We start from the raw sequence: 13,647 nt of genomic DNA on the forward strand, positions 1-13,647 counted from the left end.
ACAATGTGACAACAGTGGCTTACATAAACTGACAGGGCGGAACGAAGAGCAGTGCTGCAATGTCAGAGGTAACCATCATCCTCTGGGCAGAAAAGCACGCGTTGGCGCTGTCCGCAATCTTCATTCCGGGAGTAGGCAACTGGGAAGCTGACTTCCTCAACAGACACTATCTCCATCCAGGGGCGTGGGGTCTCCATCCGTAGGTGTTCGAGGAGGTAACAGATCTTTGGGGCGTACCCCAGATCGACATGATAGCCTCTCGTCTCAACAAGAAGCTTCGGCGGTATTGTTCCACGTCGAGGGACCCGCAAGCAGTGGCGGTGGACGCCCTAGTGACTCCGTGGGTGTTCCAGTTGGTGTACGCATTTTCTCCTCTTCCACTCATCCCAAGAGTTCTAAAGCTCATAAGGAGAACAAGGGTTCAAGCGATCCTCATTGCTCCAGACTGGCCAATGCTGTCTTGGTACGCAGATCTTCTGGATCTACTGCAAGAAGTACCGAGGCCTCTTCCTTTTCGGGAGGACCTGCTGCAGCAGGGGCCGTTCGCCTATCAAGACTTACCGCGGCTACGTTTGACGGCATGGAGGTTGAACGCCTGATACTAGCTCGAAAGGGCATTCCGAACAAGGTAATTCCTACCCTGATACAGGCTAGGAAAGGAGTAACGTCTAAACATTACTGTCGAATTTTGAAAAAATATGTATCTCTTGTGAGTAATTTTCCTGCGGTGGAGTTTCAACTGGGACGGTTTCTCCTCTTCCTACAGGCCGGTGTGGATATGGGCCTGATGTTGGGATCTGTGAAGGTCCAGATTTCGGCCCTATCCATTTTCTTCCAGAAACAGTTGGCTGCCCTCCCTGAGGCTCAGACCTTTTTGAAGGGAGTTCTGCACATCCAACCTCCCTTTATACCGCCTACTGCGCCTTGGGACCTTAACGTGGTGTTGCAGTTCGTCCAATCGGACTGGTTCGAGCCTCAACAGGAGGTTGAGGTCAAATTTCTTTCATGGAAGGCTGTCACGTTGTTGGCCTTAGCTTCTGCTAGACTTGTGTCGGAGTTGGGGGCTTTGTCCTGTAAAAGCCCATACTTGATCTTCCACGAAGATAGAGTTGAGCTCTGGACACGTCAGCAGTTTCTTCCGAAGGTTGTGTCGGCATTTCATATCAACCAACCTATTGTGGTGCCAGTTGCTGCTGACTCCTCAATTTCATCAAAGTCCTTGGATGCGGTAAGGGCTCTGAAAATCTATGTGAAGAGGACTGCTCGTCACAGAAAATCGGACTCTTTGTTTGTCCTGTATGATCCCAAGAAAATTGGGTGTCCTGCTTCTAAGCAGACGATCTCTCGCTGGATCAGGTTCACTATGCAGCATGCTTATTCTACTGCAGGATTGCCGTGTCCTACAACTGTCAAGGCCCACTCTTTTCGTAAGGTGGGGTCTTCATTGGCGTCTGCCCGGGGTGTCTCGGCTTTCAACTTTGCCGAGCTGCAACTTGGTCTTGGTCGAACACATTTGCAAAATTCTTCAAGTTCGATAACCTCTGAGGATCTGAAGTTCAGTTAATCAGTTCTGCAGGAGCCTCCGCGCTCTCCCTCCCGTTCTGGGAGCTTTGGTACATCCACATGGTACTAATGTGGACCCCACCCTCTTCGAGGACGTAAGAGAAAATAGGATTTTGGTTACCTACCGGTAAATTCTTTTCTCGTAGTCCATAGAGGATGCTGGGCGCCCGTCCAGCGCTTCGTTTTCCTGCTATCGTTATTTGGTTCAGTACAACTTCGTTTTAGTTGAGTACTGCATTGTTACTTGGTAAGTAATGTTTCAGCGGTTGCTGATTTTTCAACTAAGTTAGCTCGATGTGCCTTGTATGTGTGAGCTGGTATGAATCTTGCCACTATCTGTGTTAAATCCTTCTCTCGAAGATGTCCGTCTACTCGGACACAGTTTCTAGACGGAGTCTGGTAGGAGGGGCATAGAGGGAGGAGCCAGCCCACACTCTCAAACTCTTAAAGTGCCAATGGCTCCTGGTGACCCGTCTATACCCCATGGTACTAATGTGGACCCCAGCATCCTCTATGGACTACGAGAAAATAATTTACCGGTAGGTAACCAAAATCCTATTTTCTACAGCTACACAGACTATGTGCAAGAGTAGCAGTATAATTCCAGGCAGGTGCCGGTTTGTGAAGTGCCTACTTTTAGAAGAGGAAAATATAAGCTCTATTAACTATTCTTATTTGAGTTAAACTGAACCAAAGGCCTTCATATTGGAGTCTGTATAATCCAACTTGCTAGCAAGGTCCACTAAAGCCCCTGCTGAAAGGCCATAAGCATGTTTTTTTCTGCTTCTATAAGGTCTTTATAGAGACAGCGAATTTCAAATTTGTTTGCGAGTATAGTACTGTGACAGGTTTTAGGCAGGTGTGGAAAAAATGCTGCAAAATAAGAATGCTTTAAAAAAAAATTGTTGTCTTCTGAGGCCCTGTTTTCTGTGTTTCTACAACGAGCCCGTTTCCCTAGATTATCAAAACAAGCCTCTGCTCAATTAAATCAGGATGTCTCTGAAGAAGATAGATCCAAGGTTTTGAAAGATCAGAAGCCATCTAAGGCCCCAAGTCCAGATGGCTTTTCAGCCTCCTATTATAAAACATTTGCCTTTACTTTGATTACACATCTGAAGACCATGTTTAATGCAGTTTTACACGGTACTCCCATTTACTAAATCCATTCTTGAAGCAAAAATTATAGTAATTCACAAACAGGGAAAAGATCCCTGCAACTGTACTAGCGATAGGCCGATCTCTCTTAACTTAGATATTTAGACTAATATGCTAAGATTTTAGCTACACGATTAAATACTGTTCTCTATGAACTGATTCACTACGATCAGGTCTGTTTTATTCCTGGGCGTCAGGCCAGGGACAACACTAGAAGAGCGATATATCTTATTCAGATACGTAATCGTGGGCAAATTCCCTCAATTATCCTATCTTTGGACGCTGAAAAGGCATTTGACCGCATCTCGCGGTCTTTTCTATTCAAGACCTTACAGGCTTATGGTATCGCAGCAGAATTCCTTACAGGTGTATCTGCCCTGTATTCTTCCCCGATAGCCATAGTCCTTACCAATGGGATCCTCTGTCCCTTTTCTACTTTCTAATGGTACAAGACAATGGTGTCCATTGTCGCCCCTGGTCTTTGCCCTAGTTTTTGAACCCCTAACTCGGTGGAAGCCAACCCTGGTCCTCGAGAGCAACCAACAGTTCACATTTTCCAGCTCACCTGACAGGTGCACAAGTGTAGTCATTACTAACTGACACATTTTAAGAGATCCACAGTTGGAGCTACAGTAATTACTTCACTTGTGATTCTGTGAGGAGACCTGGAAAATGTGAACTGTTGGTAGTGCTCAAGGACCAGGGTTGGCTACCCCTGCCCTAGCTGCTATGATTAGACTCACTGATAAGATTAGAGAGGTGGAAGTTGGAACCTAAGAATTTTAAATTTCAAAGTTTGCAGACGACGTTCTATTCTCTTTCACTCATCCACAATCTTCCCTCCCAGCACTTTAGGACATTAAGAAAGAATATGGAGATCTATCAAGGTATAAAATTAGTTATTCCAAGTTTGAAGCCATGATTTTACATACTCCCCTTGAGCTGAGGCTCTCTTTACATTCCTCCTATCAGTTCAACTGGCAAGATCATAAAATTAAATATCTTGGAGTGTTTATCACTTCCCACTACAACTATTTATATCTGGAAAACTTTCCTCGCCTCTTGAACAAATTCAAACTGGACCTCAATACGTGGAGGTCATTTATTCCTGGTTAGGTAGGATCATAGCAATGAAAATGAACCTAATGCCCCAGCTTCTCTACCTATTTAAAAAAAATTCCTGTTAAAATTCCATACATAGTTGTTAAATATATTCAAGCCTCTTTTTCGAGATTGGTTTGGAGTGATAAACCCCTAAGGATAGCTTTTAACATACTCAAACATCCTAGATCAGGGGGCGGAACGGGATTTCCTAATGTTATATTTTTTCATTTGGCAAGTCATTTAAGCCTTGATTGCTGCCACCATTGAAACTCCCGAAACTATCGCTTGGATAGATTTGGAGGTGTATTTTATAGGTGTCGGCTCGCTGGCCTCTTTGTGAGGTCTGAACAAGGCCTGTAAATGTTCTTTGGCTAACTTTCTCCCTACTCATAAATTCTATCTCTCATTGTGGGACTATTCTTTTACCAGTTATAGGGGTATATGCAATTGCGGTTGAATTCCCGAAATTTTCGCATTTCGGGAATTTTTCGCCCCAAAAAAAAAAATCGTCAATGCAATTCAGTGCTTTCCGTCCAAAAAAAGGACTTTCAAAATTCGACTTTTTGAAATTCGACTCTTGTCAAATTCGACTTTTCTGCAATGATACAAGTGCTGCAATTCGACCAAAGTGTATTCAATTGAAGTTTGGAAATTCGACAACAGTGCTTTTAGACAGTAAATTCGACATTTTCAATCCGCCACACTTTGGTGGGTGAAACTAATAAAAAAAATGTAAAACATATTTTTTTTTGTGTTTTTTTTTATTGATAATAGCATATCTATTTATATTAGAAGGGATTAGGTACTTGGTTTGTCTTTTTTGGAGGCACAAGTATTATTTATATATTTTTTAAAATATTATTATTATTATTTTTTTTATTATTTTTTTTAGATGGAATGGTAAAATCCCGGAAAAAAATGGCGTGGGGTCCCCCCTCCAAAGCATAACCAGCCTCGGGCTCATCGAGCTGGTTCTAGAAATGCGGGCAAAAAATTGACATGGGATCCCCCGTATTTTTAAAACCAGCATCGGGCTCTGCGCCTGTTGCTGGTGCAGAAAATACGGGGGACAAAGAGTAGGGGTCCCCCGTATTTTATACACCAGCATCGGGCTCCACTAGCTGTACAGATAATGCCACAGCCGGGGGTCACTTTTATACTGCGGCCGTGGCATTAAATATCCAACTAGTCACCCCTGGCCGGGGTACCCTGGGGGAGTGGGGACCCCTTCAATCAAGGGGTGTCCCCCCCCCAGCCACCCAAGGGCCAGGGGTGAAGCCCGAGGCTGTCCCCCCCCATCCAAGGGCTGCGGATGGGAGGCTGATAGCCTTGAGGAAAATGACAGAATATTGTTTTTTCCAGTAGTACTACAAGTCCCAGCAAGCCTCCCCCGCAAGCTGGTACTTGGAGAACCACAAGTACCAGCATGCGGGAGAAAAACGGGCCCGCTGGTACCTGTAGTACTACTGGAAAAAAAATACCCAAATAAAAACAGGAGACACACACCGTGACAAGTACAACTTTATTACACACTGCCGACACACACATACTTACCTATGTTGACACGCCGACTGCCACAGTCTCCGACGATCCGAGGGTACCTGTGAAAAAAATTATACTCACCTGCCAGTGTCCAGAGATAAATCCTCGTTCTTGGCAAAATAAAAACACGCACACCCGTACCAGCGGACTGAAAGGGGTCCCATGTTGACACATGGGACCCCTTTCCACGAATGCAGAGAGACCCCCCCGTGACTGCGGTCACTGAAAGGTCTCTTAAGCCAATCAGCGAGCGCAACGTCCTTGCACTCTGCTGATTGGCTGCGCTTCTGAGCTGTCAGACAGCGCCTTGCAAAGCCTCTCCATTATATTCAATGGTGGGAACTTTGCGGCTAGTGGTGGGGTCACCCGCGGTCAGCGGCTGACCGCGGGTAACCCCACCGCTGACGGCAAAGTTCCCACCATTGAAAGTAATGGAGAGGCTTTGCGATGCGCTGTCTGACCTCAGACGCGAGACAGCCAATCAGGTGAGCGCCACGAAGTAGCGCTTCCTGATTGGCTGAAGGGACCTCAGTGACAGGAGTCACGTGGGGTTCCGGTATTCGTGGAAAGGGGTCCCATGTGTCAACATGGGACCCCTTTCAGTCCGCTGGTACGGGTGTGCGTGTTTTTATTTTGCCAAGTACGAGGATTTTATCTCTGGACGTGGATTTATCTCTGGACACTGGCAGGTGAGTATAATTTTTTTCACAGGTACCCTCGGATCGTCGGAGACTGTGGCAGTCGGCGTGTCAACATAGGTAAGTATGTGTGTGTCGGCAGTGTGTAATAAAGTTGTACTTGTCACGGTGTGTGTCTCCTGTTTTTATTTGGGTATTTTTTTTGCAGTAGTACTACAGGTACCAGCGGGCCCGTTTTTCTCCCGCATGCTGGTACTTGTGGTTCTCCAAGTACCAGCTTGCGGGGGAGGCTTGCTGGGACTTGTAGTACTACTGGAAAAAACAGTATTCTGTCATTTTCCTCAAGGCTATCAGCCTCCCATCCGCAGCCCTTGAATGGGGGGGGGGGGGGGGACAGCCTCGGGCTTCACCCCTGGCCCTTGGGTGGCTGGGGGGGGGACACCCCTTGATTGAAGGGGTCCCCACTCCCCCAGGGTACCCCGGCCAGGGGTGACTAGTTGGATATTTAATGCCACGGCCGCAGGGCGCTGTATAAAAGTGACCCCCGGCTGTGGCATTATCTGTCCAGCTAGTGGAGCCCGATGCTGGTGTATAAAATACGGGGGACCCCTACTCTTTTTGTCCCCCATATTTTTTGCACCAGCATCAGGCGCAGAGCCCGGTGCTGGTTTTAAAAATACGGGGGATACCATGTCAATTTTGTCCCCGCATTTTTAGAACCAGGACCAGCTCGAAGAGCCCGAGGCTGGTTATGCTTTGGAGGGGGGACCCCACGCCATTTTTTCCCCCCGTTTTTCCCCGTTTTTTTTAAATCGCGGCAAAATCCGGCAAATCGGCCGTTTTTCGCCCGCGGGACTGTCGAATCCGTTTTTCATTGAATATGGTGAATTCCGGCAGCCACCTGCCGGAATCCACCTGTCGAATTGTGTCGAATTAAAAAACGGCGATAATTTGCCGCGATTCGTCGCTAATTGCATATACCCCATAAGCTCTCCGCCCTTTCTTCCCTCTTTGGGACAATCCTGCTTTTCCCTTTGGAGTTTTTCCCTTACAATTTAAATTTTAGTGCAAAGCGAGAATCGGCTTACTATCGGACCTTCACATTCAGGAGACTTGGACGTCTTTAGATGACATTAAGGATATATTTCTATCATTGTCACCTCCCTTTTTTGAAACTTTCTAGATACGCCATTCCTTATGTCACTTTCTCAGTCTGATGTCTTGCGGGCTCTCACCCCATTTGAGCATGTTTGTACTAGGAATCCTCTCTGCCGAGGTAAGATTGCCTACATATATTCAATGTTGATTGAGGTAAACTCTGCCGCACAAGTCCGCCATGAACAAGAGTAGGGAAAAAGACCTTGGTGTCTCCCCCCTAAGATGATTCTTGCTGGGAGGAAGGTAGAGAAGAAATAGGTAAAAGTTCTATCTCTACTCAGATTAAGGAAACCTCACATAAACTGTACTACCGATGGTATTATTCTCCTGTCAAGCTATCTAAAATGTTACCCTCTGCTACTCCTGTTTGTTGGCGGAACTGTGGTCATAGAGGAACTCTTCTTCACATTTGGTGGGCATGTCCCCTTATAGTTCCAATTTGCAATAAGGTCCTCAATATTTTAGCTCTCAGGGTTTCCGCTTTCTCTAAATCCATGGGTGTTTCTGTTGGCCCGTCCATTTCAAGATGTAGATCCCCCTTTAAATAAACTATTTTCCCATATTCTTGCTGCAGCTTAATCTTTCATTGCCAGAAACTGTAAATCAACTGTTACTCATACAGTTTCAGCTCTTAATAATGGGTGGTCTTCAGTTTGCCGGCTGTCGGGATCCCGCCGCACAGTATACCGGCGCCAGAATCCCGACAGCCGGCATACTGACACTTATTCTCCCTCCACGACCCCCCTAGAGTGAGAATTGCGCCACCATACCCGCAGCGCAGCGAGCCCGCAAGGTGCTCATTTGCGCTCGCCCAGCTGTCGCTATGCCGGCGGTCGGGATTCCGGCGCCAGTATGCTGGTTGCCGGGAGCCCGGCCGCCGGCATACCCTACTACACCCCTTAATAATTACATTTGGTTCATTTCAAATATGGAAAAGATTACTTACTATTTCCAGGATTGCCCCCATAAATTTGATTTTATTTGGGGTCCCTGGCTTCTCAATATGACTCGAAACCCTACTTTAATAAGGGTTACGAGCTGTGAAGGTCCTCTCTGCTATATCTGATGTGCCGTCCTCGGGTCCTCCTCATCGGATTCTGTCCACCTGCTATTCTAAGGTACTTTCTTTCTCATTTTCGATCAGAACAAAAGTATGTTATACTACTGCTCATGTTTTGCTTCTCTTTTATTGTCCTCCTTCGCCTTCCCGCCCTTTCCCTCTTCTATCCCTTCCTCCCTTTTAAGTTTTTACCAAAAAGTAATTTTTTTCTGTAAAACTGAGACATTTATATGGTTCAATATACAAATTTGTATATCTGTGTATGTACTAATTCTGTGTGTTGTCTCTGAATAAATGAAGTGTTAATAGTTTTTATCAATTAACTAAAAAGTGAATCTGAATCAAATCAATATTTGGTGTTACAGGTTGAGTATCCCATATCCAAATATTCCGAAATATGGAATATTCCGAAATACGGACTTTTTTGAATGAGAGTGAGATAGTGAAACATTTGTTTTTGGATGACTCAATGTACACAAACTTTGTTTAATACACAAAGTTATTAAAAATATTGTATTAAATGACCTTTAGGTTGTGTGTATAAGGTGTATATGAAACATAAATGAATTGTGTGAATGTAGACGCACTTTGTTTAATGCAAAAAAGTTATTAAAAATATTGGCTAAAATTGCCTCCAGGCTGTGTGTTTAAGGTGTATATGTAACATAAATGCATTCTGTACTTAGATTTAGGACCCATCACCATGATATCTTATTATGGTATGCAATTATTCCAAAGTACGGAAAAATCCGATATCCAAAATACGTCTGGTCCCAAGCATTTTGGATAAGGGATACTCAACCTGTACCACCCTTTGCCTTCAAAACAGCATCAATTCTACTAGTTACACTTGCACTCCGTTTTTGTAGGAACTCTGCAGAGAGGTTGATCCAAACATCGTGGAGAACTTACCAATGTTGAGATCAGGGCTCTGTGGGGGCCATATCATCGCTTCCAGGACTCCTTGTTCTTCTTTATGCTGAAGATAGTTCTTAATGACATTGGCTGTATGTCTAGGGTCATTTGTCCTGCTGCAGAATAAATTTGAAGCCAGATTGCCTCCCTAATGGTATTGCTTGATGGATAAGCACCTGCCTGTATTTCTCAGCATTGAGAATGCATTAATGCTGACCAAATCCCCCTACTCAATTTATTGAAATGTAGCAAAAACTTGCAAGGGACATCCACCATTGTTCACTGTTTGCCTCATTGGTATACCGCTTTCTAGCCCCAAACTGCCTTCTGTTACAGCCAAATATTTTAAACTTTGGTTCACGAGTCCAGAGCACCTTCTGCCATTTTTCTGCACACCATGTCCTATGTTTTCGTATATAGTTAAGTTGCTTGGCCTTGACAGACTTCTCTGAACAGTAGATGGGTGTACCTGTATCCCACTGGTTTAATGCCAGTTCTAAGCTGATGGCACTGCTGGACATACTCTGATTTCGAAGGGAAGTAAGCATGATGTGTCTTTTATCTAACGTACTAAGATACCTTGACCACTACGTCTAAGGTCCTCACCGTTGCCCATTTTATTGGTGCTTCTTCAAAAGCGCTTAAATAGTACATCTTGAAACCCCATCTGCTTTGAAATCTTTGCCTTGCTGATGCAGCATAATACCTTGTCTCTTATTGCTTAGTGCTTAGTCTTGCCATGGTGTATGACCCGTGGCTGTCTTCCACATCCTTACCTTTATAGCAGAGCTTGGCTATTCCTCACCCAGTTTTAATCCCTCCTACACAGCTGTTTCAGTTAATGACTGTTTCAACCTACACATGAAAATGGTGAACATTATCACCTGTTTAGTATTATTGGTTAATCATACACCTGACTATAATTCTACAAAATCCCTGACTTTTTGCAAGTGTACCTAGACGAATTGATGCTATTTTGAAAGCAAAGGGTGATCACATCAAACAGTGATGTGATTTTAGATTTCTTTTCTGTTCATTCACTTTGCATTTTGTTAAATGATAAAAATAAACTATTAACACTTCTATTTTTGCATCCTACATTTGACGTTGGCAGCGTGTAGCCCATTAAATACATCACGTGTCGTGCATCACGTATCGTATGCTGACTTGGTGGGTATATAAGGTGTGCGATAGGCCGTCTGCACACGCAACTCGTTTCTATCATGGGTAAAAGGGGCGATTTTATCCAAAGGGATGATTACTGGTTTTTGGGCCATGGCTGGCAGTATTTCTGAAGCAGCACAGTTTGAGTGCTGCTGTGGTGAAGGTGTGTTGTGACTGGACAAATGGCACCATTGCGAAAAACAGACGTGGAAACTGAGGAGCACCACGTGCCATTGATGTGAGAGGTGAACAGCTGCTCCTCCGCCACGCACACTTCATCAGCTGTTGGGTGTACTGTTGGCTGCATGGCTCCAGATACCTGTGCCAAGCTACCAGCACCTTATTGAGTCACTCCCAGCCCGTCTAGCGGCTGTCCGTTCTGCACACAGCGCTTGCTCTGGCTATTAGCTAGTGGTCATAATAATGTGACTCAACCATGTATATAGATATATTTCTTCATTGGGTTCCATAGGACTCCACGGGGAGTTTTCCTACCCCTGCCATATTCAGTAGGGATGGGAGACTCTTAAGTAGACTGTCCCTTGCCTCCAACTCTGCAGCAGCCCAGATGGGGTTGCTTTGTCCCTCCCCTTTCTGGGATCCTAGGTCTGGTGGATGCAGGGGAGGATCAGGGGGTCCCAGGACTACAGAGTGCCGGCATTGCGCCGGGGATTGGTAAGTAGATGCCAAAGCGGCACTCTAGTAAACAGGATTAGGTGCAGAAGTGCAAGGACCGATTCTGCCAGCGCCAGCCAGGAAGAGAAGGGTTATGAGCTCAAAACCCTTGACAACAAGCAGTACAAGGAAGCCTGGCAGCTGCAGCCAAGAGCACCCAAAAAGGAAGCAACCTTCCAGCCTGGTAAATATGAGGCTGCCATGTGTAAGAGGCATTACTGTTTGTGGCGTAATGTGTAAGGGGCATTACTATGAGGCATAATGTTATAAGGGGCATTACGGTGTGTGGCATAATTCATATTGTGTAAGGGGCATTATGGTGCGTAGCATAATGTGTAAGGGTCATTACTATGAGGCATAATGTTATAAGGGGCATTATGGTGCGTAGCATAATGTGTAAGGGCCATTACTATGAGGCATAATGTTATAAGGGCCATTACGTTGTGTTGCATAATGTGTAAGGGGCATTACGGTCTGTGGCATATTGTGTAAGGGGCATTATGGTGTGTGGCATAATGTCATATTGTGTAAGGGACGTTATAGTGCATGGCATAATGTGTAAGGCGCATTACTATAAGCAGGAAAATTAAGACTAAAGTAAGGAGCATGTATTGGGTCAATGAAAATATAGTGCTATGGAATGTTTGAGGGAAGGGGCCCCCAAACCGGTATCTTGCCTAGGGCACCAGGAAGTCTAAATCTGGTTCTGCTGTAGGGTGTCTAGAAGAAAGACTTTTTGAAGATATAATTGAGTTAGGACCTTGACTTCTAGTAAATGTCAGTGGACAATATACAACCCAGTGTCCACACACTGCGAATCTGTGCTATATATTGCACATTAGTGGATGAGTTCATTTGTGTTGGTAAATTTAACAATATGTATGGAAATCTAAATTAGTCTGTATAATTATTCAAATAGTATTTTTATTTAGTTACACATGGATTCCCAAAAATACATGTACAGGAAGAATTTTGTGAGTAATAAAATGATCTAGTTTGATGTTCACTTATGGGATCAAATACAGGCTCATATAATGGGATGTGAACCCTCAGTCAGGTGTAAAATGCTTCAGTTTTACTCGTTAACAATTCTATCACAAAAAAACTTTGTAGCAATTGTTATTGAAGTCACTGGTCGTATTCCTGAAACTTTCCTGTATAATAGCAGTTTGCTGCACTGCCATAGCACCAATATGCAGTAATCTTTTAATCCGAATAGCATTGTTTGTGCTGTATACAACAAACAGGTTCCCAAGAGATCAGTGTGTTTTTAATAACTAAAAATTAAAAAATATTTCACTTACAACCATGTACGGTACAAATAAGATTGCATTGAGACATCATGGACTTTCTCTCACCGCACACCACCAGTATCAGAAAACCATATCTATCGCCGGTCATTCTGACATCATTTCTTCTATAGGCTGTTCAGGATGTGTAGTGTATAGTAGGTTGCATTAATGAAATCCAGTTGACTCCCGTAAAAACATTGTCTTGGTTTACAAAGTCACTTACTTCCACCCTATGTCAGCTGTGCACTTCTTATTCTAAGATTACAAGGCTGTGATAATTTGTTTGCTTATTTTTAAACCATACTCTTTTTTTTTTTTTTTTTCTCACATTTATTTTTTTGGTTCCCTAGATTAGTTGTTTTTTTTTTTTTTTTTTGGTGGGTTTTTTTTTTCTCCCAGCTAGTCTTGAACCATTGGTCATGTGTTGACAGTTTTTAAGTGAGAAGAGAACACACTTACCCGGTAGTGATTAATCTTTGATGTGGTTATAAACAAATTTATATGTGATTAATGGTGTGACTGATTAACAGTATTTCCCCCTTCACTTCAATATTTTTTTCCTGGAGCAACTGAGCACTATGAACATTAGTGCTTTCTTAGCTGTACACATATTTAACTTGGAAGTGCCTGTCTGGTACAGCAAGTAGAGGCATCTTGAGAACCTCCGGATCTGTAGTGCAGGTGGCTCCTTGGGGAGGAGTTATTTACAGTTTGTATAACTTGTTTAGATGCATGATTCATTTGTAGTCCACAATATCTGATTGCGTATCACCAAAGGTTTTATTCCCCTTGTTATAGGAGCGGTGCCAATAGGCTGCCTTTAAAAAATTAAAAAATAAAAAAGTGGGTTTTATTGTCCTTTACAATATAGATTTCTTCAAACATTGCTCAAACTCGCATCTCAAGCAAATCTGCACACTTGGCCATGGTCTCAAGTTATTCCACTATTGACACCGCTTCTATAAAATGGTTTTCTTAATTATTCAAAACAACAAAAACTTTGAAGAAGTAGAAATACAGTATTAGGTAATAAGAAGGGTAAAATTGTACTTTTACCTTCAGAAACAAATACTCTGTTCTTATAAATAGTGCTAATTCTATCCTATTTTGTCCATTTTACTCCACTGAGACAAAATAGCCCCTTTTGAAATACATTGAGTGGTTGGTCATCAAAGGTTAAACAACGTGAAGTTTCTGGAGGCTCACCGTGCGGACCTTGAAGTGTACTAAAGTGGGCATTGAGGCAGTAGAAGGAATTCGTTAGCTGGTTTAAACTGCTATTATAAATGGGCATTTCAATTTAAATCCATACACAGAACTGCATACTAGTTCTAGTACATTTTGGGCTGCTTAATAAGAATGTTTTGGTGCTCTGTTTTTA

At 43.7% G+C, this 13,647-nt stretch overlaps 1 protein-coding gene across 3 annotated transcripts in view; it reads left to right on the top strand.

Moving 5' to 3' along the window:
• Positions 1–13,647, top strand: part of SUZ12 (SUZ12 polycomb repressive complex 2 subunit) — a 296,912-nt gene that overhangs the window by 192,846 nt on the left and 90,419 nt on the right. The gene's annotated exons all lie outside the window — the stretch shown is intronic.

The sequence above is a fragment of the Pseudophryne corroboree genome, chromosome 3 (assembly GCF_028390025.1).
Source record: "Pseudophryne corroboree isolate aPseCor3 chromosome 3, aPseCor3.hap2, whole genome shotgun sequence".
Taxonomy (NCBI): domain Eukaryota; kingdom Metazoa; phylum Chordata; class Amphibia; order Anura; family Myobatrachidae; genus Pseudophryne; species Pseudophryne corroboree.